This window comes from Macaca thibetana, chromosome 6 (assembly GCF_024542745.1).
Source record: "Macaca thibetana thibetana isolate TM-01 chromosome 6, ASM2454274v1, whole genome shotgun sequence".
Classification (NCBI taxonomy): Eukaryota; Metazoa; Chordata; class Mammalia; order Primates; family Cercopithecidae; genus Macaca; species Macaca thibetana.
The window spans coordinates 18,633,726-18,658,811 of NC_065583.1; the positions used below are offsets into that span (position 1 = coordinate 18,633,726).

Consider the following 25,086-nt stretch of genomic DNA (forward strand, 5'->3'; position numbering starts at 1 on the left):
AATACTTCAACACGACTGTCTAGTTCTGGATCCTGTCAATTTCCCCATAGGTCTTCCAACTGCTTGATGTTCTTTTAAAATGCCATTTTCAAGGACTATTCAACAGGCTGAGTTTGCATCCCCAGAATCACTGCCTTTCATGTCATATGAAGGATATTCTCACTCTGTCACATCCTTCTTTTCCTGTTCACATTTGTTATTTTTCTTGCATCTGGATCTGTGCCAAAGCCGCCTGTAAATCTTAACAGAGTGCCTCTTAGCCTCTGAATTCCCTTTATCTGTCATGGAAGCATATTCTTGAAAGAACTCCAGGAGGGTAGTTATAATGAGTGATCCTCTCATTTTCCCCATTCTTTCTTTCAGACTTGCCAAAGAAGCTGCTTATTTCACAGAAGGACGGTGCTGGCTGAAAGATGCTTCCTTGAAACTGAGAGACTGCTGCCTTAGACAGGTCTCCTTGAAGAGGTATTTGATTTGCATTTTAATTGTTGGAGCTAAAAATCTGTGGACATGAACTATTGAAAATACTAGCTCGAAACTTTAGTTATCTGCATTGTTTCTGTTTGCATTCTGTACAGTCTGTCACTTAGGAACATACTGAAGTAAATTAAATATGCGTGTTTGGATACACATTAGAATTTCACATTTACTTGATAAAAGCTGCAACTATCCCTTAGACAAAAAGTACATACACAAATAACAAAAAGAATGATAATGTCTAGAGTTGGTAAAAGCGTGGGGAAGTAGTTACAATCATTCTTACATCTTGCAGAAAAATATTGATTGCAGCAACATTTTGGGGAAATTAATCTGGCAGCATCTATCCTAGCTTTGAGTCTCTCATATTCCTTTATCAATTCATTTAATAAAAATCAAGTGAGCATTTACTATGCGCCAGGCACAATTTTAGTTACTGGGGATATGGCAGTGGAAAAAGTAAGTCCTTACCCCTGTGGGTGGTACTCTTATTTGGAGTAGGACTGGAAACAGAAAATAAACAAATAAACAAGTAAATCCAAAGTATGTCAAATGTAATTAACGCTTTGAACAAAATAAGGTGAGGTAGGAGGAGAAGAGCTACTTCTTTTGGGGAGGTATGTTACTGTTTTTATTTAGCATTTAGCATGTTCTGGAAGGGCGCCGCTAAGAAAGTAACACTTGAGTGGAGGAGACCTGAAGAATGTGAGAGAGTGGGGCGTGCAGAGACCTACGCAAAGAGAGCTCCAAGTAGAGGGAACAAGCAAATGCAAGAAATTCCAAGGTGAAGGCTTGCATTGTTTTGGATTCAGGGAATAGTGCTGAGGCCAGTGTGTCTGGAGTGAAGGAACTGTGGTGGGGAGTGGTAGGAGATGGGGTCAAAATGATACCGAGGATGAAGATGAGCAATTCACAGAGAGACACAGGTCATCGAAGGACTTTGTCTTTTGCTCTAAGAGAACTGACAGACCACTGATGGATTGGGGCAGAAGACTGACATGGTCTAAGTTACAATTTTTATGTACATGATAAAAGAGCAAGGACAGAGCAGGCACACTAGTTAGACGATTGCAGCAATCTGGAGGCTATTGCTTTTAATTTCTGTGTAAATAAACACATCAGAACATAAGGCTCTGTGTGCAGGGGTGTTTGTTGCAGCACTGTCTTATGTCACCTAATTACAGAAAACACTGAATGCATACTATATCGATAGAGGACTGGTTGGATAAATACTGCTACATCCATACAATGGAATAGCATATATGTATTAAAAGAGTGAGTTAGGACTGGGTGTGGTGGCTCACACCTGTAATCCCAGCACTTTGGCAAGCCTAGGCAAGAGGATTGCTTGAGGCCAGGAGTTCGAGAGCAACCTGGGGAACATAATAAGACTCCATCTACAAAAATGTTTCAAATATTAAAAACTTAGGTGGGCATCGTAGTGTGCATCTGTAATTCTAACTACTCAAGAGGCTGAAGTGGAAGGGTTGTTTGAGCCCAGGAGGTTGAGGCTGCAAGGAGCTATGATCACATCACTGTGCTCCAACCTGGGCAACAGGGTGAAACCTGTCTCTAAAAAAAAAAAGAATGAAAAAGAAAAAGAGTGAGTTAGAATTTTGATCTACTTGGTTTGTTGTCAAAGCTTGTGCTTTTCTGTGGTTTTACTCCTACGTTACATAACTTCAAGTCAAATGGTTGTTTTGTTAATAGGAAAAAGGCCATGGGTCTTTGAAGGCTAGAAACCTGTTAACATTTATTTTCATACTCAGACAATTCATGATCTAGCATAATTGTTAGCATAACAGACTCACTCAACACTTAATTATTGAATAAATCGAATGGGAATCATAACTACATATCCTGTAATTTTTATATTTACCATAGAAATTACATATACTAACACTGAGGAAAAATTTTCATAATTTACTTCTTTTTCCAAATGGAAATCTCCCTTGTGAGTAAGATTATAGAATAGCACAAACATGCAGAATGTCTTTGTGTGTAAATTAGTGAGCATCATTTGAAGAAGAGCTATAACTTACCATTTGGGATCTCTGTATATACTTTGCAAGGGAAATCACATCTGAATGTTCTTTATTGTATCATGTGCAGAACTCTGAATTCTGAATGAAATTTAGGTTCAGGCAATTAAGTACATAAAAAGTTTGTTCTTTATGTGGATTTATCCACTTCAACTTTTATTTTAAATTCAAGGGTTATATGTGCAGGCTTATTACAAGGGTACATTGCATGATGCTAAGGTGTGGGTTCTTTACATTTAAAGAATGTAAAGAGGTAGGAGGAGAAGAGCTACTTTTTTGGGGAGGTATTTACTGGTTGTATGTAGCATGTTCAGGAAGGGCCTCTTCCCGTACATTTGAAGAATGTGAAGGAATCTGGATAGGACTAGCTTGACCTCTCATTTTGATATGTTTTTTAAAAAGACAAATATCTGTCCAGACATGGTGGCTCATGCCTGTAATCCCAACAATTCGGGAGGCTGAGGCCAGTGGATTGCCAGAGGTCAGGAGTTCGAGACCAGGGTGGCCAACATGTTGAAACCCCATCTCTACTAAAAATACAAAAATTAGCTGGGTGTGGTGGCAGGCACCTGTAATCCCAGCTACTTGGTAGGCTGAGGCAGGAGAATCACTTGAACCTGGGAGGTAGATGTTGCAGTGGGCCAAGATCATGCCATTGCACTCCAGCCTGGGTGACAAGAGCAAAATGCCATTTCAAAAAAAAAAAAAAAAAAAAAAAAGACAAATATATTTGTTTTCCTAATAGTTAATTATTTATACTCTTCATTTTTCTGGTATCTAAAGCTTTGATTCTCACTGCAGTGAACATTTAAGATAATTTTTTAGTAGGATTTCCTTGCCCAATACCTCCTTTACAAGCTTCCTTGAAGTAATATTATCCTAATGTTGCTCTTGAGTTGTTTTAAGCCCTCAATATATAAACAAAACATTAAAAATATTCTTTTATCCTAAAGAATATGCATATAGAGATATTTCAAGTGATATTAAGCATAAGTAGAAAAATGTACATAGAAGAATGTTATTATCCATGATCTATCAGCTGATTATATCCATAAAACATTTTGTTGAATAATCTTCCATGCTATCATTAATTCATTCATTGGCTCATTTATTTAGTCCTTCAGTTTGTTTAATAACTGCTTTCCTACCTTGTGCCAGGTACTGGGTGTTGGGAATATATTAGTGAAATAAGGCTATGAAGTCTTCGACCTCAAGGAGTAAATAATACAGGAGGAGAATCAGACAATAAAGATGTATTTATGTGTTGCGGGAAGTCAGGGACCCCGAACGGAGGGACCAGCTGAAGCCATGGCAGAAGACCATAACTTGTGAAGATTTCATGGACATTTATTATTTTCCCAAATTAATACTTTTGTAATTTCTTATGCCTATCTTTACTGCAATCTCTGAACATAAATTGTGAAGATTTCATGGACACTTATCACTTCCCCAATCAATACCCTTGTGATTTCCTATGCCTGTCTTTACTTTAATCTCTTAATCCCAGCATCTTCCTAAGCTGAGGAGGATGTATGTTGCCTCAGGACCCTGTGATGATTGCGTTAACTGCACAAATTGTTTGTAGAGCATGTGTGTTTGAACAATATGAAATCTGGGCACTTTGAAAAAAGAACAGGATAACAGCAATGTTCAGGGAACAAGAGAGATAACCTTAAACTCTGACTGCTGGTGAGTGGGTGGAACAGAGCCATTTTTCTCTTCTTTCAAAAGCAAATAGGAGAAATATCACTGAATTCTTCTTCTCAGCAAGGAACATCCCTGAGAAAGAGAATGGCCTCTGAAGGTAGGCTTCTGAGATGGCCCCTTTGGGGGCGGCTGTGTTTTACGGTCGAAGGCGAAGGGATAAACTTACATTAGCAAGTTCTTTAGTGGTGATTTGTGAGCAATGTATAATGCACAGTAGTTGTAGTCTTTTATCCCTCACTCCCTTCCTGCCCTTTCCCCTTGAGTCTCCAAAGTCTATTGTGTCATTCTTAGGCCTTTGCATCCTCATAGCTTACCTCCCACTTATGAGTGAGAACATATGATGTTTGGTTTTCTGTTCCAGAGTTACTTCACTTAGAATAATAGTCTCCAATCTCATCCAGGTCCCTGTGAATGTCATTAACTCATTCCTTTTTATGGCTGAGTAGTATTCCATCATATATATATATATATATGTGTGTGTGTGTGTGTGTGTATATAACAGTTTCTTTATCCGCTCATTGATTGATGGGCATTTGGGTTGGTTCCATGATTTTGCAGTTGTGAATTGTGCTGCTATAAACATGCATGTGTAAGTATCTTTTTTGTATAAAAACTTCTTTTCCTCTGGGTAGATACCCAGCAGTGGGATTGCTGGATCAAATAGTAGTTCTACTTTTAGTTCTTTAAGGAATCGCCACACTGTTTTCCATAGTGATTGTACTAGTTTTCATTCCCACCAGCAGTGTAGTAGATTTTTTGATTATGGTCATTCTTGCAGGAGTAAGATGGTATCACATTGTGGTTTTGATTTGCATTTCCCTGATTATTAGTGATGTTGAGCATTTTTTCATATGTTTGTTGGCCATTTGTATATCTTCTTTTGAGAATTATCTATTCATGTCCTTAGCCCACTTTTTGATGGGATTTTTGTTTTGTTCTTTTTGATTTGCTTGAGTTCATTGTAGATTCTGAATATTAGTCGTTTTTCAGATGTACAGATTTTTGAAGATTTTGCCCATTCTGTGGGTTGTCTTTTTACCCTGTTGATTATTCCTTTTGCCATGCAAAAGCTCTTTAGTTTAACTAAGTCCCAACAGTTTATCTTTGTTTTCACTGCATTTGTTTTTGGGTCTTGATCATGAAATTCTTGCCTAAGGATTTCATGCAATGTCTAGAAGGATTTTTCCAATGTTATCTTCTCAAATTTTTATAGTTTTAAGTCTTAGATTTAAGTCCTTTATCCATTTGAGTTGATTTTTGTATAAGGTAAGAAATGAGGATCCAGTTTCATTCTCCTGCATGTGGCTAGCCAATTATCCCAGCACCATTTTGGAAAAGAGTGTCCTTTCCCCATTTTATGTTTTCGTTTGCTTTATTGAAGATCAGTTGGCTTTAAGAATTTGGGTTTATTTCTGGGTTCTTTATTCTGTTCCATTGGTCTATGTGCCTATTTTTTATACCAGTACCATGCTGTTTTGGTGACTATGGCCATATAGTATAGTTTGAAATCAGGTAATGTGATGCCTCCAGATTTGTTCTTTTTGCTTAGTCTTGCTTTGGCTATATGGGCTCCTTTTTGGTTCCATATGAATTTTAGAATTATTTTTTTCTAATTATGTGAAAAGTGATGGTGGTATTTTGACAGGAATTGCATTGAATTTATAGATTGCTTTTGGCAGTATGGTCATTTTCACAATATTGTTTCTACCCATCCATGAGCAAAGGATGTGTTTCCATTTATTTGTGTCATCTACAATTTCTTTCAGCAGTGTTTTGTAGCTTTCCTTGTGGAAGTCTTTAACCTCTTCAGTTAGGTATATTTCTAAGCATTTTATTTTTTTTGCAGCTATTGTAAAAGGGATTGAGTTCTTGATTTGATTCTCAGCTTGGTTGCTGATGGTGTGTAGAAAAGCTACTGATTTGTGTACATTAATTTTGTATCTGGAAACTTTGTTGAATTCTTTGATCAGTTCTAGGAGCTTTCTGTAAGAATCTTAAGGATTTTCTGTGTAAACGATCATAGCATCAGCAAACAGCGACAGTTTGACTTCCTTTTCACTGATTTGGATGCCCTTTATTTATTTCGCTTGTCTGATTGCTCTGGCTAGGACTTTCAATACTGTGTTGAAGAGTAGTGGTGAGAATGGGCATCCATATCTTGTTCCAGTTCTCAGAGGGAGCTTTCAACTTTTCCCCATCCAGTAATATGTTGACTGTGGATTTGTCATAGATGGCTTTTATTATATTGAGGTATGTCCTTCTCTCAAGGGTCAGGTTTTTTATCCAATTTTCTAGATTCTTTTGTAATGAATGAGTGAGTCATTTCTCATTACTCCATCATAGTGTAAATAAGAAGTTTCAATTACATAACCATTTTAAAATTCTTTTTTTTTTAGTTAACAATATGCCATAGTAATATATTCTTTCCAATGAGTGTAAATACACATTCTTTTCAACACCTTCATAATATTTCATTGCATAGATCTTTATAATTTATAACAAATATCTTATTGATGGACATTTAGATTAGTTCCATTTGCTGACATTATTATAATTCTGCAAAAATAATTCTAATGAATATATTTTGCATTAGTATTAATCGATGATTTCTCTACAATAAACACTAAAATTAAATTTGAGTCAAAGGCAATTCACCTCATATTTGATAGATACTGCTATACACAATTCAGCAAATAGGCTAGTTAATCCTTATGTTATATATAGTGAATATAGCTAATTATATACTTCTTTCTTAACAATTAAATTTTAAACAATTTTGCATTTGTATATAGCAAAAGCACTACTAAGAAGAAAGTTTATACCTATAAGTGCCTACATCAAAAGAGATGAAAAACTTCAAATAAAGAATCTAATTATGCATCTTAAAGAACTAAAAAAGCAAGAGCAAACCAGCCCCCAAACTAGTAAAAGAAAAGAAATAATAAAGATCAGGGCAGAAGTAAAGAAATTTAAAATTGATAAAACAATTTAAAAGATTGGTGAAACAATTTTTTTTTAAAGTTAAACAAAATTGACAAAACTTTAACCAGACCAACTGAGGAAAAAAGGGAGAAGATCCAAATAAATAAAATCAGAAATGAAAAAGGAGACATTGCAACTGATACTGCAGAAATTCAAAGGATCATTAGTGGCTACTGTGAGCAACTATATGCCGATATAATCTAGAAGAAATGGACAAATTCCTAGATACATACAACCTACCAAGATTGAACCAGGAAGAAATTCAAAACCTGCACAGACCAATAACAAGTAACTACATTTAAGCCATAATAAAATTCTCCCAGTAAAGGAAAGCTTAGGACCTGATGGCTTCCCTGCTGAATTCTACCAAACATTTAAAGAAGAACTATTATCAATCCTACTCAAACTTTCCCAAAAAATAGAGGAGAAAGGAATACTTCTAAACTCATTTTATGAGACCTGAATTATTCTGATACCCAAACAAGAAAAAGTCACATCAAAAAAAAAATACTACAGGCCAATATTTCTGATGAATATTGATGCAAAAATCCTCAGCAAAATCAAATTAAACAATACATTAAAAAGAACACTCATCATGACCTTTCTCCTTGGGATGCAAGGATGATTCAACATATACAAATCAATCAATATGATACATTATATCAACAGAATGAAGGATAAAAACCATATGATTATTTCAAGTAATGCTGAAAAAACATTTGGTAAAATTCAACATCCCTTCATGATAAAAACTCTAAAAACAACTGCAGATATGAGTAACATACTTGAACATAATAAAAGCCATATATAGCTGACCCACAGCTAGTATCATACTGAATGGGAAAAAATTGAAAGCCTTTCCCCTAAGATCTGGAACCCACCAAAATGCTAATTTTACCACTGTTATTCAACATAGTACAGGAAATCCTAGCTGGAACAATCAGACAAAAGAGAGAAATAAAGAGCATCTAAATTGGAATGGAAGTGAAATTATCCTTGTTTGCAGATAACATGATCTTATATTTGGAAAAACATGAAGGCTGCAGAAAAAAAAAAGCTATTTGAACTGGTAAATTCAGTAAAGTTGCAAGTTACAAAATCAACATACAAAAATCAGTAGCATTTCTATATGCCAACAGTGAGCAATCTGAAAAAGAAAAAAGACATCCCATTTACAATAGCCACAAGTAAAATTGAATACCTAGGAATTAGCTAAACAAAACTAGTGAAAGATCTCTATAATTAAAACTACAAAACACTGATGAAAGAAATTGAAGAGGACACCAAAAAATTGAAAAATATTCTATATTCATGGATTGAAGAATCAGTATTGTTAAAAAGTCCATACTACAGAAAGCAATCTACAGATTCAATGCAATCCTTATCAGAATATCCATGACATTCTTCACAGAAATAGAAAAAACAATCCTCAAATTTATATGCAACCACAAAAGACCCAGAATAGCCACAGTCATCCTAAGCAAGAAGAATAGAACTGGAGGAATCACATTCTTGACTTCAAATTATAGTAGAGGGCTATAATAACCAAAACAACACGGTACTGGCATAAAAACAGACACGTAGACGAATGGAATAGAATAGAGAACCCAGAAACAAACCCACACACTTAAAATGAATTCATTTCTGACAAAGGTGCCAAGAATATGTGCTGGGGAAAAGACAGTCTCTTCAATAAATGGTGCTGAGAAAACTAGATATCCATATGCGAAGAATGAAACTAGACCCCTATCTCTTACCACATATAAAAGCCAAATCAAAATGGGTTAAAGACTTCAATCTAAGACCTCAAACTATAAAACTACTATGTGAATACATTGAGGGAAAATCTCCAGGACACTGGTCTGGGCAAAAATTTCTTGAGTAATACCCCACAAGCTCAAACAACCAAAGCAAAAATGAACCAATGGAATCACATTAAGTTAAAAAGATTCTGCACAGCAAAAGAAACAACCAAAAAGATGGAGACAACCCACAGAATGGGAGAAAATATATGCAAATTAACCATCAGATAAGGGATTAATAAACAGAATATATAAGGAGCTCAAACAACTCTATATGAAAAATCAATTCATCCAATCAAAAAATCAGCAAAAGATTTAAATAGACATTTCTCGAAAGAAAATATATAAATGGCAAACAGACATATGAAAATGTGCTCAAAATCATTAATCTTCAGGGAAATGCAAAGCAAAACTGCAGTGAGATATCATTTTACACCAGTTAAAATGGCTTATATCCATTAGGCAGTAATAAATGCTGGTGAGGATGCGGTGAAAGGAAACCCTCGTATACTGTTGGTGGGAATGTAAATTAGTACAACCACTATGGAGAAGAGTTTGGAGGTTCCTCACAAAACTAAAAATAGAGCTACCATATAATCTAGCAGTCCCACTGCTGGGCACATGCCCAAAAGAAAGGAAATCAATATGTCAAAGAGCTATCTGAATTCTCATGTTTATTGCAACATTATTCACCACAGCTAAGATTTGGAAACAGCCTAAATGTCCATCAACAGATTGCACAACAGGGTGACTATAATAACTTAATTGTACATTTTAAAATAATTAAAAGAGTGTAATCGGATTGTTTGTAATGCAAAAGGTAAATGCTTGAAAGGATGGAAACCCCATTCTCCATGATGTGATTATTTCAAATTGCATGCTTATATCAAAACACCTTATGTGCACCACAAATATATACACCTACTATGTACCCACAAAAATTAAAAATAAGAAAATTTTTAAAAAGAAAAGAAAAAATAAATAATTTGCATTTTGAGTATTTATTACCTTTTATTTGCTTTTAAAGAAATGTAATGCACCTTCTTTTGTAAACTTTAATAGAGCATTTTATTATTCAAATTTCTAAAAATTTTATGTTTTTAAATCAAGTTCTTTCTGTGTAGTTTTGAATTTTAACAGCATGTTTAAAATGATTTTCTGTGTGTTCTCAGTTATTTTTAAAATAGTTTTTTCTGTTAAACTCTATAGATAAGTGTGTTCACACACTTTTAAAAACTGCATGTTTAGGCCGGGCGCAGTGGCTCATGCCTGTAATCCCAGCACTTTGGAAGGCCGAAGTGGGAGGATCACGAGGTCAGGAGATTGAGACCATACTGTCTAACATGGTCAAACCCAGTCTCTACTAAAAATACAAAAAATTAGCTGGGCGTGGTGGCGGGCGCCTGTAGTTCCAGCTACTCGGGAGGCTGAAGCAGGAGAATGGCGTGAACCCGGGAGGCGGAGCTTGCCGTGAGCTGAGATCACGCCACTGCACTCCAGTCTGGGCGACAGAGCGAGACTCCTTACATAAAACAAAACAAAACAAAAAACAAAACAAAACAAAAACCTGGATGTTTAATTGGATGTTCAATAAAAAAGATTGGATATCAAGTTACTGTGTTTCCTAAAATCATCAATGTTTATATTTATCCTGTACTTGAACATCCAAATCACTCCACTTTTTTAGGTTTGTTAATATTAAGAGTATTAGCTATAAAAAATTACAAATCTTTGTAAAAGTAAATTACTATGGCAGTTTTGTTCTTGTATTAGGAATAGGCATTTCACGATAATATAATTTCACGTGAAATATAATTTCACGATAATTATATAGCCTATTATTTAATGTTCTTTTTGAGAAAATATTAATTATTAATTGTTATTATGGATCAGTCTTGGATAATATTATTTTCTGTTGTTACCTTAAATACATATTATCAAATATGCATCTCAAATTAGAAAGCAAAAGGTAAAATTTAACTATAATGTATCCATTAATTAATGGCAAAAATGCTAAAAAGGTAGGTTAAACCAGAATTGTTTACTTTCAGTAAGATTCCAGTTATGAAAACTTGCAAACATAACACCAGATTAAATTTTTATTTTTGTTTCTGGCTTGGTCTTATTACATATGAGGTCCTCCTTTTGGAAAATAAGTCCTATGACATGATTTGCTTTGATCAAGAGATGCTCATTAATATTAGAATTTAGATATGAACAGTTAAATGTTAGACTATAGATGAGTTAGATATCTTTTGTTGTTACTTATGATATTGCCTTTAAACTTTGAAAATATCTATTGATAATGTCAATTTCTAACTGAGGTCATGTTTTTCGCAGGACTTCAGCTAAAAGGATATTTACACACACACACACACGCACACATTATATGCAATGAAGGTGCATTCAATCTTGGAATTGTGCAAACTCTGATAATCATTAAAACATATTTAGTACTTGGCCATTTGCATTAAAATGGATTCCAGGATCCTTCTATATCTCTGATCTCATATTTTCAATGGAATTAGAAGATCTTTGCTTGGATGGCATATGGGAAAACAGCATAACATAGTTATGTTTCATAAGGGAGGTGCATATTATGATTTTAACCTGTATTTCCAGGGTAAAATATGGTCCTTATCATAAAGCTAGCTATCATATTTGTCCACTTCTGGTTATTTAAGGTTTTCTCTATTTATCTAAACTTTGCGGAAAAATGGTTCGATAGTTTGCATGTAAATTATTCCCTTGTCTGGTTATAAATAAATATACAGTGGAAAATGCTAATTAAAACAGTCCGGTTATTCAAACAATGCATTATTCAAGAAAATTCTCTAATATTTAATTTAATTTTTTCTTAGATTTTAAGTCTCTATGACCTTTTGTTATTAGAATTAATAAGTGAGTAATCAAAAACACAAATAAGCGTGAGTATTAAGATCTAATATCATTGTTCATAAAAACACTTTAATAGTGGATCCTTTAAGACATATCAAATATTTGTTATATTACAAAACCTGATGGTAACATTCTCTGTGTTGCCTGAGGGCATCAATTCCTCAATGAAATGTTTTTGTTATGACAATATTTTATGTTTCTTGTGGTGTACATTACAGCTAAAATAAATTGTGTTCTGAAAGCAATTCCTTTAAAAGATAATATGGTAAAATACTTTATACCTAGTGGCCAAGGGCAGCTCTTGTCTCTTTAAAGAGATTTTAATAAAAATATCAGTTTAATTTTGATTCACTACAATGTCTATAAATACATATTCTTTGGGAATGCACGTATGAAACTATTCCAGCTTTGCTCTTTGTTAGCATGCAAACCATTAATGTCTGTCTTTAAAAACTATTTTTCAGGCTCATTTATTGATAGTCAAGCTTTAATTAAATAAAAATGTTGGGGCCGGGCGCGGTGGCTCAAGCCTGTAATCCCAGCACTTGGGGAGGCCAAGAGGGGCGGATCATGAGGTCAGGAGATCGAGACCATCCTGGCTAACACGGTGAAACCCCGTCTTTACCAAAAAAGACAAAAAACTTAGCCCGGTGTGGTGAGGGGCACCTGTAGTCTCAGCTACTCGGGAGGCTGAGGCAGGAGAATGGCGTGAACTCGGGAGGCGGAGCTTGCAGTGAGCTGAGATCCGGCCACTGCACTCCAGCCTGGATGACAGAGCGAGACCCCGTCTCAAAAAAAAAAAAAAAAAAAAAAAAAAAAAAAAGTGTTGGGATTAATGAAAAGAGATTGAAAAATGAGAAAAAGATGTATCAACCTGGCAGATCTTGCTGATTTGGTGTAAAGCAGTTGTATTTAAGATGGAATTGTAAAAACAGTCTTTATAGTGTGACTCAATAAGGGAATATTCTTTACTGACTAATTTCCTTCAAATTTGCTAAACAATGTTTTTCTAATTTACTTAAATAATATCCAGTGAAGTGCAAGCATAATACTGCTTGCTGTCTAATTTTAGAATATCTCAGAGGTTTTCATTAGCAGCCAGATTAATGATTTTTTTTTTTTTTTCTGGAGGAGCTAGCATGATGTGTAACATTTAAATATTTTGAAGGAGATTCTCACTGTGTTAAAATCATCTACATCACCCCATCAATTGCAAAAAGAAATGTTATTTTAATAAAAAATAGTTTTGTGTTGCTGAATACACTATCTTAAAGATAATTTTTTTCACCTTAACCAGACCACGTAAGTATAGCTTAATAAAATTTGGATCATTTCAGAAATGGAAGCAAGATTGTTTATTTTTAATGTTTAGATTTTTTTTTCTTGCACAGGAGTGGAGAAATCTATTTCTAATTATGTTTAGCTTAGAAGGTGTAGCGGAAAATTATTTTCCTTTTAACCCATTAGGTTCTCTACTAGGTCTCTGAAACGAAAGATTAACAAGAGGAGAGCATGAACATTTATTTAATATAAAAGTCACATGATGTGAAAGCTTTAATAAACAGATTAAGACCTAAATATATGATTAAATCTGAGTGTCTTTACACTAAGTTTGATAAGGAGTGAAAAGTCGTGGAAAAAGCTAAGGTTTTTTTCTCCCAGTTCACTGGGGGAAACTTACCCTTCAGCAAAGCCTATGCCTTCAGATTATTCTTGAAGTTCCTCCATCTTTGGAGACAGGAGGTTCCTTTTCTCCAGGACAGGGTGGTCACCTCTCATGTGAAAGTCTTATGACCTGCCTCAGGGAAGACAGTCAGAGAATCCTTCTATCACCTACCATTACTCAAATGACTGCAGCTAAAAATACTAAATATGCTATGTTGTCATATTATGGGGTATCATGTCATGAACCCCACCATTCATCCACCTGAAACCTCCCCAAGAAGCTTCACAATTCAGAAGCCGAGTTGGTAAATTGCCCCACATCCCGTTGAACTAGTCTCTCAGCACTGGGAACAGTTCTATCCAGTTAAACAATTGTATCTCATTTTGGGAGGCAGTGGTATAGATGGGAGTAGTCAACCACCCAAATGAAGCGAGCAATCAGTCATTTAATAGGAGGTATGTTTATGGCAATAAGAGAAAAACAAAGGTTAATGGTTGTATCAAGTTAAGGACAGAGAGAAGTCAATTAAGATTTCTAGATGTTTAGACTGAATAATTTTAAGATGGTGGAGTGAAGATAATGGTAGCAATTTCATAGATTTTCCTGATTTATAGTTTGAATATCTTTGGTTATGTCACTGGGTGTTCCAGTGAACTTTCTGAGTTGCCCAGATGCCAACAGGAATGAAGGTTGTCTATACATGATATGTTGTGAAGATTTCTCTTAAGTTTGTATGAAATCCTCCAGCATCAGCCTGCAAGTCCTCAGGAAAAAAGATAGTTTTTGTTCTCAATAATTCCAAATCAGAAGGGAGACAATTTAAGAACATTTATTTCTGGAGTTGTAACCAGATATTGGAGAAAACTATTAATAATTAAAGATCCAGTCCTATTTATAAGTAGATAACAAAACTTTACAGTGAACGGGACTAGATTTTATTATCCATATGTGTTTCCTATAGTTTTTCATGGAAACATTGTTTTCTCCTCAGTCACACAGCTTATGTCAAATATAATTACAGTAAGACTAATTTACTTATAGTCTCATTAAACTTGGCCTGATTACTTACCTAAAAGTGGCAAGATTAGTAATTGACCACATAGGCTCTTTTTTCACTTTGCTTTGGTAAAACTTTTCATAAGGAATTTCAGATTAGGTATTTAAAAGCCTCTGAGGCTAGGAAGTTAAGCAGAGGAGCTTGTCATCAGATGTCATCCACAATACCTGTAGATTTCAATGAATTCATCTCTTCTCAACATTTCCAGTATTTGGAAGGTTCCTGGGCCTGCCAGCAAGCAACCTGTTTTACTCATCTGTAAGGTCAGAAATCCTGTAAGCCTGCTATCAGGTTGTTTTTCTTGTTTGTTTGTTTGGTTTTTCCCAAGAGGCTATTGAAAGCGCTGACTCAATAAAGTCAAGCTTAGTTCCTTAAAACTGGACATTCCAGTGAAAGCCTTACTAATGTAACCAATGTTTCCAATTATGTCCAGTTACAAGGAGAACAGATTCTTATTGAACTTATACAAATAACGACATTGCCATAAAAATATGAATATTTAATAAGAGTTTCTGAATTTCAGAGGATTAGATAGGAAGAAAAAAATAAGTGTTTCATTTTTGTTTACAATGGCATACTTTACCAAATAGCTGTAAGCTATAGATAGCTTAAGAGAAAAGAACAAAGTCATCCATTAGATCTGAAAACAAGACATTGAAGAACTATCAGTTTTCCAAAACAAAAATCATAATAATTGTATTTCAGTTCGTTCAGTTCCATGTAATTAATCACTGTTTGCTTGATCTTGGGTTAGTAGTTTTGTTACAGAAGCAGAAGCCCAGGAGAGTAACACCATTTTAAAATCAACTCCATTTTAAACAAGCAAGGCACTTTCCTTGTCAGTCACAACCCATGGTCCTGAGATGTTTATAGTTGAGGAAACAGCCTAAACCTATAAGGACACACTCTGACAACAGTAGACAGTCCAGATGTCCCAATACCCATAAAAATATATGCTTTCAAGAAAATAACACTTATGCTTTGATGTACTCACACATTAAAATGTCAAGGGTAGTTTTCTTTAACTCAATAGAATAATAAATTTTGTCATTTTGTCTGCTCACCTGTACATAAGTACAGCTTAGTTTAGTCTTTGCATAGCAAAGACCTCTATACACAAAAACTTAAAACAAATATGGTGCGCTCCTCCACTTGCTTTCTGAAGACATTGTACTCTGCAATGGAGTAACTTTGAATAAACTTGCTTCTTTCACTGAACTTTGAGACTCCATGAATTCCTTCTTGCACAAGATCCAAGAACCCTCTCTGGGTATCTGAATCTAGACCACTTTTTCTGGTAACAGTTTCATGAACACATCAGATTCTTCATTAGAGTTTTGGAAATTCTTACCCAGTCTAATGGCATGACCTTAAAATGATCATAAATCTGTACTTTGCAAAAGCTTTCAGGAAAGCATGAATGTAAAACTATCTCTAAATGACATAATACTTGAAATGACTAACAAATATAAAGAAGGTTAAATATCACTTTTTATTTTACAGTGTTTCCCTTGTAACTTAGAATATGAAACATTTTAATATCTCTCTTTTTATAAGGAGAACCTTTATATATATATATATTTTTTTTTTTCTCCCCCCCCCCAGACCCTCTGGAAAATCCTAAAATTAGTTTGAGATTGGAAAGACTTCGTTTAGATTTGATTTTAGGAAGTTTGTCAAGAATATTAAAAGGTTTGAATAACAGATCAAAGATTACTATGAAACTCTCTCTCTCTCTCTCTCTCTATATATATATGTGGTGTGTGTGTGTGTATACATATGGACAGAGAAGTTATTTAACCAAAATGACAAAAAAAAATTCCAAAGGCAAAGGCAAATAAAGAAGTTTACATTGTTTTAAGCAAAATGTAACTCCTTTGATTTTGAGATGACTTAGTTTTCCTAAGTAATAAAAGACCCAATTAAATGAACATAAATCATAGGAAAATTATTTACATAGAAGAAAAAAAATTTTGTGTCCTAGGCAGCCTACTTAAAAGATGAAGAACACCATGTTACAATTTACTAATAAGAGCAGACCAATAATCCAAGAAAACTGTGTTATTCTAGTTTTGCTTCAGTAGACTTTTGAAATTAAGGGTCAGTATGTTTTAAAAACTTGTAAGTAAATCCATTCAATCTTAGCAGCTGGAGTACACAGAAAATTCCTTTCCTTCACACCTATTATACAATCTTCTTCTTCTCTCCTCCTCCTCCTCCTTCTTCTTCTCTTTCTTGTTTTTTTTTTTTTTTTAAACACATCTATACTTTTTTCTCATTTTGGAATAAACAGTCATTCTCTCCTTCTCTCTCTCTCTCTCTCTCTCTCTCTCTATATATATATATATATATATATATATACACACATATAATTTTTTTTTTTTTTTTTTTGAGATGGAGTCTTGTTATGTCACCAGGCTGGAGTGCAGTGGTGCGATCTTGGTTCACTGCAACCTCCGCCTCCCGGGTTCAAGCGATTCTCCGGCCTCAGCCTCCCAAGTAACTGGGATTACAGGCACGTGCCACCACTAATAAAAATACAAAAACAGCTAATTTTTGTATTTTTATTAGAGACGGGGTTTCACCATTTTGGCCAGGATAGTTTCGATCTCCTTACCTCATGATTCGCCTGCCTCGACCTCCCAAAGTGTTGGGATTACAGGCGTGAGCCATCATGCCTGGCCCTATATTCTATCTTAGAATATAATTATTTTCATTTCTTCAGAACAAAAACATATTCTTCATACCTCACATACCCGGCCTACAAAGTTGTTTTCCTTTATGCTTACGGTTTCTAGTAATTTCATTTACATATATTAATTATAAATTTTAGCCATTAGTGACCTCTCTTTTATGGAGAAAACTATAAAGTAGGCAATTGTGAATTGTCTGTCACATACCAACATTCTATAGCACACTAGAAAATTTTGTGACTATTTCATCTCACAAGTTTTAAAAGTGTATAGTTCCTCATAGAATATATGAATTCTATGAGGAAGAATTTTTTATATTTTCTAAAGCAAAAAATTTTCTGCTATAGAATATTTTATGTTTGTTAAGAGACTGAAATATATTTAGCCTTTCTATACCATATAAAAATAATATGACAAAAGTACAAATTTAAACTTATGATTTTTTAATAAGTGAGTTTATCTTATGATTTTTAGTTAATAATTTTTATATCTTTAATATTTAATGCCTTCAATCTATTAATATATTTAATATTTAAAATTAATATGAGTTTAAAATATGTATTACTTAGCATAGCGTTAAGGTTGCAAGTTACCAAAAAAATTTTGGAAACAGTTTTCAGGCGGACATACTATAATAGCAAACAAAGCTAACCATCACGTCTAGTTATTTTTTAACATACATATATTAAGCAATCACCAAACATCACAGAGGCAAAGAAACTAAAACGTTAAGCATATGTTTTTTTTTCTTTTTTTCCTGCCATGCTTGATATACATTAAGCAATTCTCTCTCTCTTGTTTTTTGGTGGCAAGCAGATGAATAGAACTTTTTGTTTCTAAATTTATTTTTAAAAATTGATATTTTAACTAGATTAATATTCATTAATGGCACTGGTACAACATTTTCATTATTTTTAAAATAGAAATGACTTGGATTTGAAATGACGGGGCAGAGGACTATGGATAACTAGTGGTAATGCTACTCTTTTTATTTTTTTTGAGACAGTCTTGCTCTATCGCCCAGGCTGGAGTAAAATGGCTAGATCTCAGTTCACTGCAACCTCTGCCTCCCGAGTTCAAGTGATTCTCCTGCCTCAGCCTCCCAAGTAGCTGGAATTACAAGCATTTGCCATCATGCCTGGCTAACTTTTGTATTTTTAGTAGAGATTGGGTTTCACCACGTTGGCCAGGCTGGTCTCAAACTCCTGACCTTAGATGACTCGCCCGCCTTGGCCTACCAAAGTTCTGGGATTACAGACATAAGCCACTGCACCCAGCCAGTAATGCTACATTTATACACCATCTACTTTTTTCTTCTTTTGGCCATGTGTACAGCACTGCAGACTGTGTTTCCCACTTCCTCCCTTTCTCCTTTTCCTCTCTTTTCTCCTCTCTCCATTGTCCTCCACTGCTCAAACATGGTAAAGTTTCAACAAAAGAGGAATAAGGAAATATTCCTTTCTTTGAGTCTCTGATTTCATCTCTCATAATAAACCTCAGACAAGATTTCTTCAAGTAATTCTGTATTCCTAGAGAAGCTTTCAGCATGTTAGCCTTGAAGTGCCTTCATGTATATATATGTTCATACATTCATTTTTCCAAATACTTGTGAGTACCTCACTAATTCCTGGAGATATATGAGAATACATGCTCCTTTCCCTCAGGAACCCATTATCTGCCATCCTTTCTATAAATTAAAAAACAGTACTTAAATCAAGAAACAAACAAATAGTAACAATGAAGTAGAACTGGGATAATTTCTTATTTTCTTTCCTGTTAGATATCAAACCTCACCATGTCACTATCTACTACCTTGGAGTCTGGAGAACACTGAATGGATGAATGGATGGATGGACAGAAGGATGAAATAGATGGATTAATTAACATTATCTGCTGACTGATATTCAAAGTCCTTAGCATATAGTCTTAGGTTTTCAAAGAGAGTCTGAGCCTGCAGAGTAAAGAAATGGAAAATTTGAGAGCTTTTTATAATAAGAAAGTGCATGTCTTGTTATAGACATATAATGAATATATGTATTCTAACAGCACCATGCAAATTGCCTGTGTTTAAGAATACTTGAACTTTTGAATAGCTCATAAAGGGAATGAAGAAAAAAGAAAATTTGAGAGCTTTTTGATGGCCAAGTATATATGTAACGTTATATATATATGTGTGTGTGCACATGTATATGTTTGTATACCTACATGTATGTAGGCATATGTATGCATGTGTTTGTATGCCTACGTGTATGTAGGCATACGGATGCATGCATTTGTTTGTATGCCTACATGTATGTAGGCATACGCGTGCATGTATGTGTTTGTATGCCTACATGTATGTAGGCATACGCGTGCATGTATGTGTTTGTATGCCTACATGCATGTAGGCATGCGTATGCATGTATGTGTTTGTATATGCATGTATGTGTATGCCTACATGCATGTAGGCATATGTATGCATGCATGTGTTTGTATACCTACATGTATGTAGGCATACGTATGCATGCATGTGTTTGTATACCTACATGTATGTAGGCATACGTATGCATGCATGTGTTTGCATATCTACATGTGTGTAGGAATACCATGTATATGTTTGTATACCTACATATACATGTATATGTTTGTATACCTACATATACATGTATATGTTTGTATACCTACATATACATGTATATGTTTGTATACCTACATATATGTAGGTATATATACATAAACACACTATATAAACATACATGTATATATGTATGTATACATATGCTTATACACACTATACATACTCTTATATGCACACAAATATATAATAAGTATATGCACATATCTAATCACATAATTTCTAATACTTTATAGTTTACTGAATGACTTAAGTAACTGCTTAATTTTTCAAGAGCTTTAGGTGACTTTGTTCAAAAGGCAGGACTAATGTCAGAAGTGGATTAGACTTTGGTTCCTGGACATACAACACAATGTTTTTACTTCAACATGTCTCACCTTTATCTCTTTATACGTATTTTCTCCTTTCTTCATTATCAAACATATTTGACATATGTTAATAATTATTATTCTGTTTTAATCTGGTCTCAGAAAGCCAACAGCTGATTCTTTCAAAGGCATGCAGATAATGTAGAATTAGAATTTCTTTTGACAGAAGAGGTGGAAAATCATAGTGGCTGGAACATCTTCACATTTTCACAAGTCTAAATAAAGCTGGTCTTTGCTATTCTCTCGAAGGATTCACTGTAGAATGTGAGGAGAAAGAAGCATCTGTCATATGGAGGCATGGGAATTATTGGCATCACATAGGCTTTTTCCAACCAGCAGCAAAGCAAATATGAACCTGGCATCCTGCGGATTTCCATGCCCTTCCTGGTTTGAATCTTTGACGTGTCTGATAGGTCTGCCAGTTTCATAACTTGCTTTAATTTTAACTTTGATTATTTTTAGTTTTTAGACAGTTATATTTTAATGTGGTTGACCAAGACAAACAGGATACGTGAAAGACTTTACTTATTTTTATTGAGGCATATTTGAAAATTAAAAATTGTGTATATTTAAGGTGCGCAAGTTGATTATTTGACATACATATACATTGTGAAATAATCACTACAATCAAGGTAATTAATATATCCATCACCTCAGAAAGTCCGTCCTTCCTTCCTTCCTTCCTTCCTTCCTTCCTTCCTTCCTTCCTTCCTTCCTTCCTTCCTTCCTTCCTTTGTTCCTTTTTTCCTTTGTGGTAAGAACATTTAAGATCTACAATCTTAGGAAATTTCAAATGCACAAAAATATTATTAATTTTTGGTAAGTTTATCGTAAATTAGATCTCCCAAATTTTTTCATCTTACATAATTGAAACTATGTACCCCTCAACCACCATCTCTCCATTTTACCGTCCTCCTCCAGCCCCTGACAACCTCCATTTTATTCTCTGCTTCTATGAGTGAAATCAGTTCATGGATCTTCACAAGGGTGCCAAGCATACAAAATGAGGAAAAGATAGTTTCTTCAATAAATGGTGTTAGGAAGACTGGATATCCACATGCAGAAAAATAAAAGTTGACCCTTACATCATATACAAAAATAACTTCAAAATAGTAAAGACTTAAGATAAGATTAATTACATTAACATGAAATGTAATATTTGAAACCATGAAACTACTAGAAGAAGCCATATGGAAAACCTTCTTGAAATAGGTCTGGGCAATGATTTTTTTTTTTTTTTTGGATGTGATACCAAAAGCATAGGCAACAAAAGCAAAAATAGACAAATGATATTAAATCAAACCGAAAAGCTTCTGCAATCAATAGACTTAAAAAGCAACCTAGGAAATGAGAGAAAACATTTGCACACCATATATCTGATAAGAGTTTAATATCCAAAATATATAAGGAACTCATTCGACTCAATAGCAGGCCAAACACCTAAAATCAAAAAATAAATAACTGCATTAAAAAATGGTCAAAGGACCAGAAAAGATATTTCTGCAAAGAACCCATACTAATAGTCAAGAAGTATATGAAAAGGTGCTCAATGTCGCTAATCATCAGGGAAATGCAAATCAAAATTATCTCACACGTTAGAATGTCTGTCATAAAAAATATAAAATATAGGGCTGGGCGCCATAGCTGATGCCTGTAATCCCAGCAATTTGTGAGGCTGAGGCAGGTAGACCACCAGGTCAGGAGTTGCAGACCAGCCTGGTCAACATGTCAAAACCCTGTCTTTACTAAAAACTACAAAAATTAGCTGGACATGGTAGCAGATTCCTGTAATCTCAGCTACTTGGGAAATTGAGGCAGGAGAATCGTTTGAACCTGGGAGGTGGAGGTTGCAGTGAGCCAAGATCACGCCATTGCACGCCAACTTGGGCAACAAGAGTGAAATTCCATCTCAAAAAAAAAATATATATATATATGTATGTATATCTGTATGTGTATGTATACATCTGTGTATATAATGGAATATTACTCAGTCTTAAAAAGAAGGATATTCTGTCATTTGCAATAACAGATGAAACTGGGGGACATTATGTTAAATCAAGTAAGTCAGCTAGAGAAAGACAGATATTGCATGATCTCATTTATATGTGGAATCTAAAAACAGCTCAACTCATAGAACCAGAAAGCAATTTATTTTTATTGTACAATTTGTTCCTAGGTTAAATTTATAGTTTTATAATCTTAAACATCTCGTAGAGACAAGTTTGATTGACTAGTAAATCTACGTAGAAAAACTTACAACTCTGAAGACATATCTGCTTTTATTTATTGAAAATCTTAAAACTAGCTTTATATATCAAAGAATATCCTACCTCATATGAATCAAAAAAAAGAAGAAAAAGAAAAAATTTGAATGTTTCTATATTTCTGAGAGTTTCAGGAGTAATTAATTTACATAAGTGCTCATTCCTCCCTAAACAATTTCGAATAGAACTCCTTTAATGGGTTTTATAAATTAATTTGGTAAAATTACCTGGAGATGGAAAAAAAATATGTAACATAATATTAATATATAGACATACACATACATACAGATAGACACTAAGAGACATAGAATTTATTCTAAAATTATAGTCACAAGTCAGTAAAATAGTAATACAAACTCACTGCTTTATATCCACTTCATATTTTTATCTGAATTGTATTTCAGATAAATGGGACAAGTTGAGGTTACCTATTCAGTATGAGGGCAAATACTTCTCACCAGTATTTGTGGAGAAGGCTTTTTAGATTTCCCTTGTCCTGACATGTAATCTTATGGTAGCTGAAAGCTACATTTTAGGGAAGTGACTGGGGAAATATCCAGCAGTTGTCTGGATGTCTTCAAAGCCCATCTGAGTGGATAAAATATTCAGTTTATTGTCGATTAGACTTTTTTCTTTCCAACCTCAGTTATTTGCTTTTGGAGGAAGCTGAGTACCTAGCAACAAAGGGACCTAAAGTTCAGTGATTAAGAGGCTGACATGGAAAAGGGTAGGACCTAGGAAGGGAACCTTGGAATTTAGGAGAACTGAATGAGGATGGGAGGTGCCAAAAGGACTGTGGAAGAGCAGAAGCAATGGGGAGAAAGAGACCTTGGGGGGCCAGTGTGGGAAGATCAGAAGTTTCCCGAAGAAGCCAGTGAAATTCCAAATTATCCTCAGCAGATCATGCCAAGAGAAGGTTGGGCAGCACTGGCAGAACATAGAATCAGTAGGGTTTTGAGAAAGGAGTGTTCGTCGACAAGTTCCCATGGAAGGAGCAATATAAAATAGAAAGAGCGGACAGGCCTTAGAAAATCACAGCTCCTCTCAGGCTGTGAATATCAACTTCTGATTAGGCCCGCTTCTCACTTTAGAGCACTTAAAAAAGTCACCTTCTGTCCTTAGAGCACTTTAAAAAATCATTTGTTTGGGACAAACAGTAAATATTCCTGGCAGGACTTAACCCTTTTTTTTTTTTTTTTTTTTTTTAACCCAAGAATACATCTATTCCAAGTGACTCAAAACCAAAACCAGTAAGCCTTTTATGACTTATCCATGGACAAAAGAGGTGTCCTAAAAGAAATTTCCAAAGATACAGACCTCCCAAGATCCAAAATTATTTCCAAAGATAGCCAAAGGGAAAACAGATGAAGACACCACCCTCTCCACCTCACTAGAGACGGCAAAAGGTTGGTAGGACATTAGCAGCAAATGATGTGCAAACTCTGTTTCTGTTCAGCCTACTCCTGGCATCCCCAGTGTCGTGGTTGACTGCCTGCAGATGTTGTTGGCCCAACAATCTGTCTGCCCAGACAGGTAGAAAGTCAAGCTAAGTTTACAGGACACTAAACAAGATAAACAGGAAACTAATACTTGTCCCTGAGAAAGGACCAATAACCAATGAATACCCCGAAAACAAGTTCACAAGAATCACAACTCAAAAAATTTGTTCTTACAAATGCTTTTCTCCTACAAATCTGAATTTGGAAAGGAAGTGACAAGAAAACGGCTTTATTAATAACCTTCCTCTCTTGATTAGGCTCTATGGACAGAGACCCCGGAAACTGATATGGTAAGAATTCTTATCTTCTTTCAGATTTCACGGTTGTCCCAGACTTCAACTGCAGTCCCTGGGTTGAGTAGAGTATTCCAGGTTTTTTCTGCCTCTTTGTGGTCAACAAAAACTGTTAAGAGAGGGAGAAAATCTTTTCATTCTGCCCTTCTAGGTTCTCAGCTGGAGTTTTATAACAAAAGACAGATTACCAGGAAAAGATCATACTAATTCTTTTAATATATGTTTTATGTGACATGGAGCTTCATAAGGAAATGAAGACCCCTAATAAATGGTTAAGCCGAAGCGTTTTTATACTAAGTGTGATTAAGAATGGAGAGTTACGGGAAAAAAGAGTAATAGGACAAAAGGGTATGAGCTAAGTGGAGTAAACTGGAGGAAACTTAGTAAGGCTTATTCATTAAGATTCCTTTTGGCATTTCTCCATCTTCAGATGTAAGGAGACTCCTTTCCTTCTGGTATAGTGAGGGCACCTCTCACAGAAAGGTCTTATGACCTGCTTCAGCAAAGTAGGTCAGAAAGTCCTTCCAGCATCTGCCATTTCTCAAATTCCTTCAGCTAAAAATATTCAGTTTGCCACAGTGTCCTAGTTTGGGGTAGCATATCCTGAACCCCATCAAAGGTAATAGTATTCTGGAAAGCATCTCTGAGTTAATGAATCACACCAAAAGCATGTTACAGGTGAATTTTATGTGGTTGACCCACCCCTAGAGCACTATTAGAATTT

The 25,086-nt window shown here is 34.8% G+C and overlaps 1 long non-coding RNA gene across 1 annotated transcript in view; it reads left to right on the top strand.

Moving 5' to 3' along the window:
- The first annotated feature begins 369 nt into the window (after window positions 1-369).
- Window positions 370-25,086, top strand: part of LOC126955947 (uncharacterized) — an 89,706-nt gene continuing 64,989 nt past the window's right edge. Inside the window, exon 1 of the long non-coding RNA XR_007726201.1 lies at window positions 370-465. This is a non-coding gene — a long non-coding RNA (uncharacterized LOC126955947). The remainder of the gene's footprint in view (window positions 466-25,086) is intronic.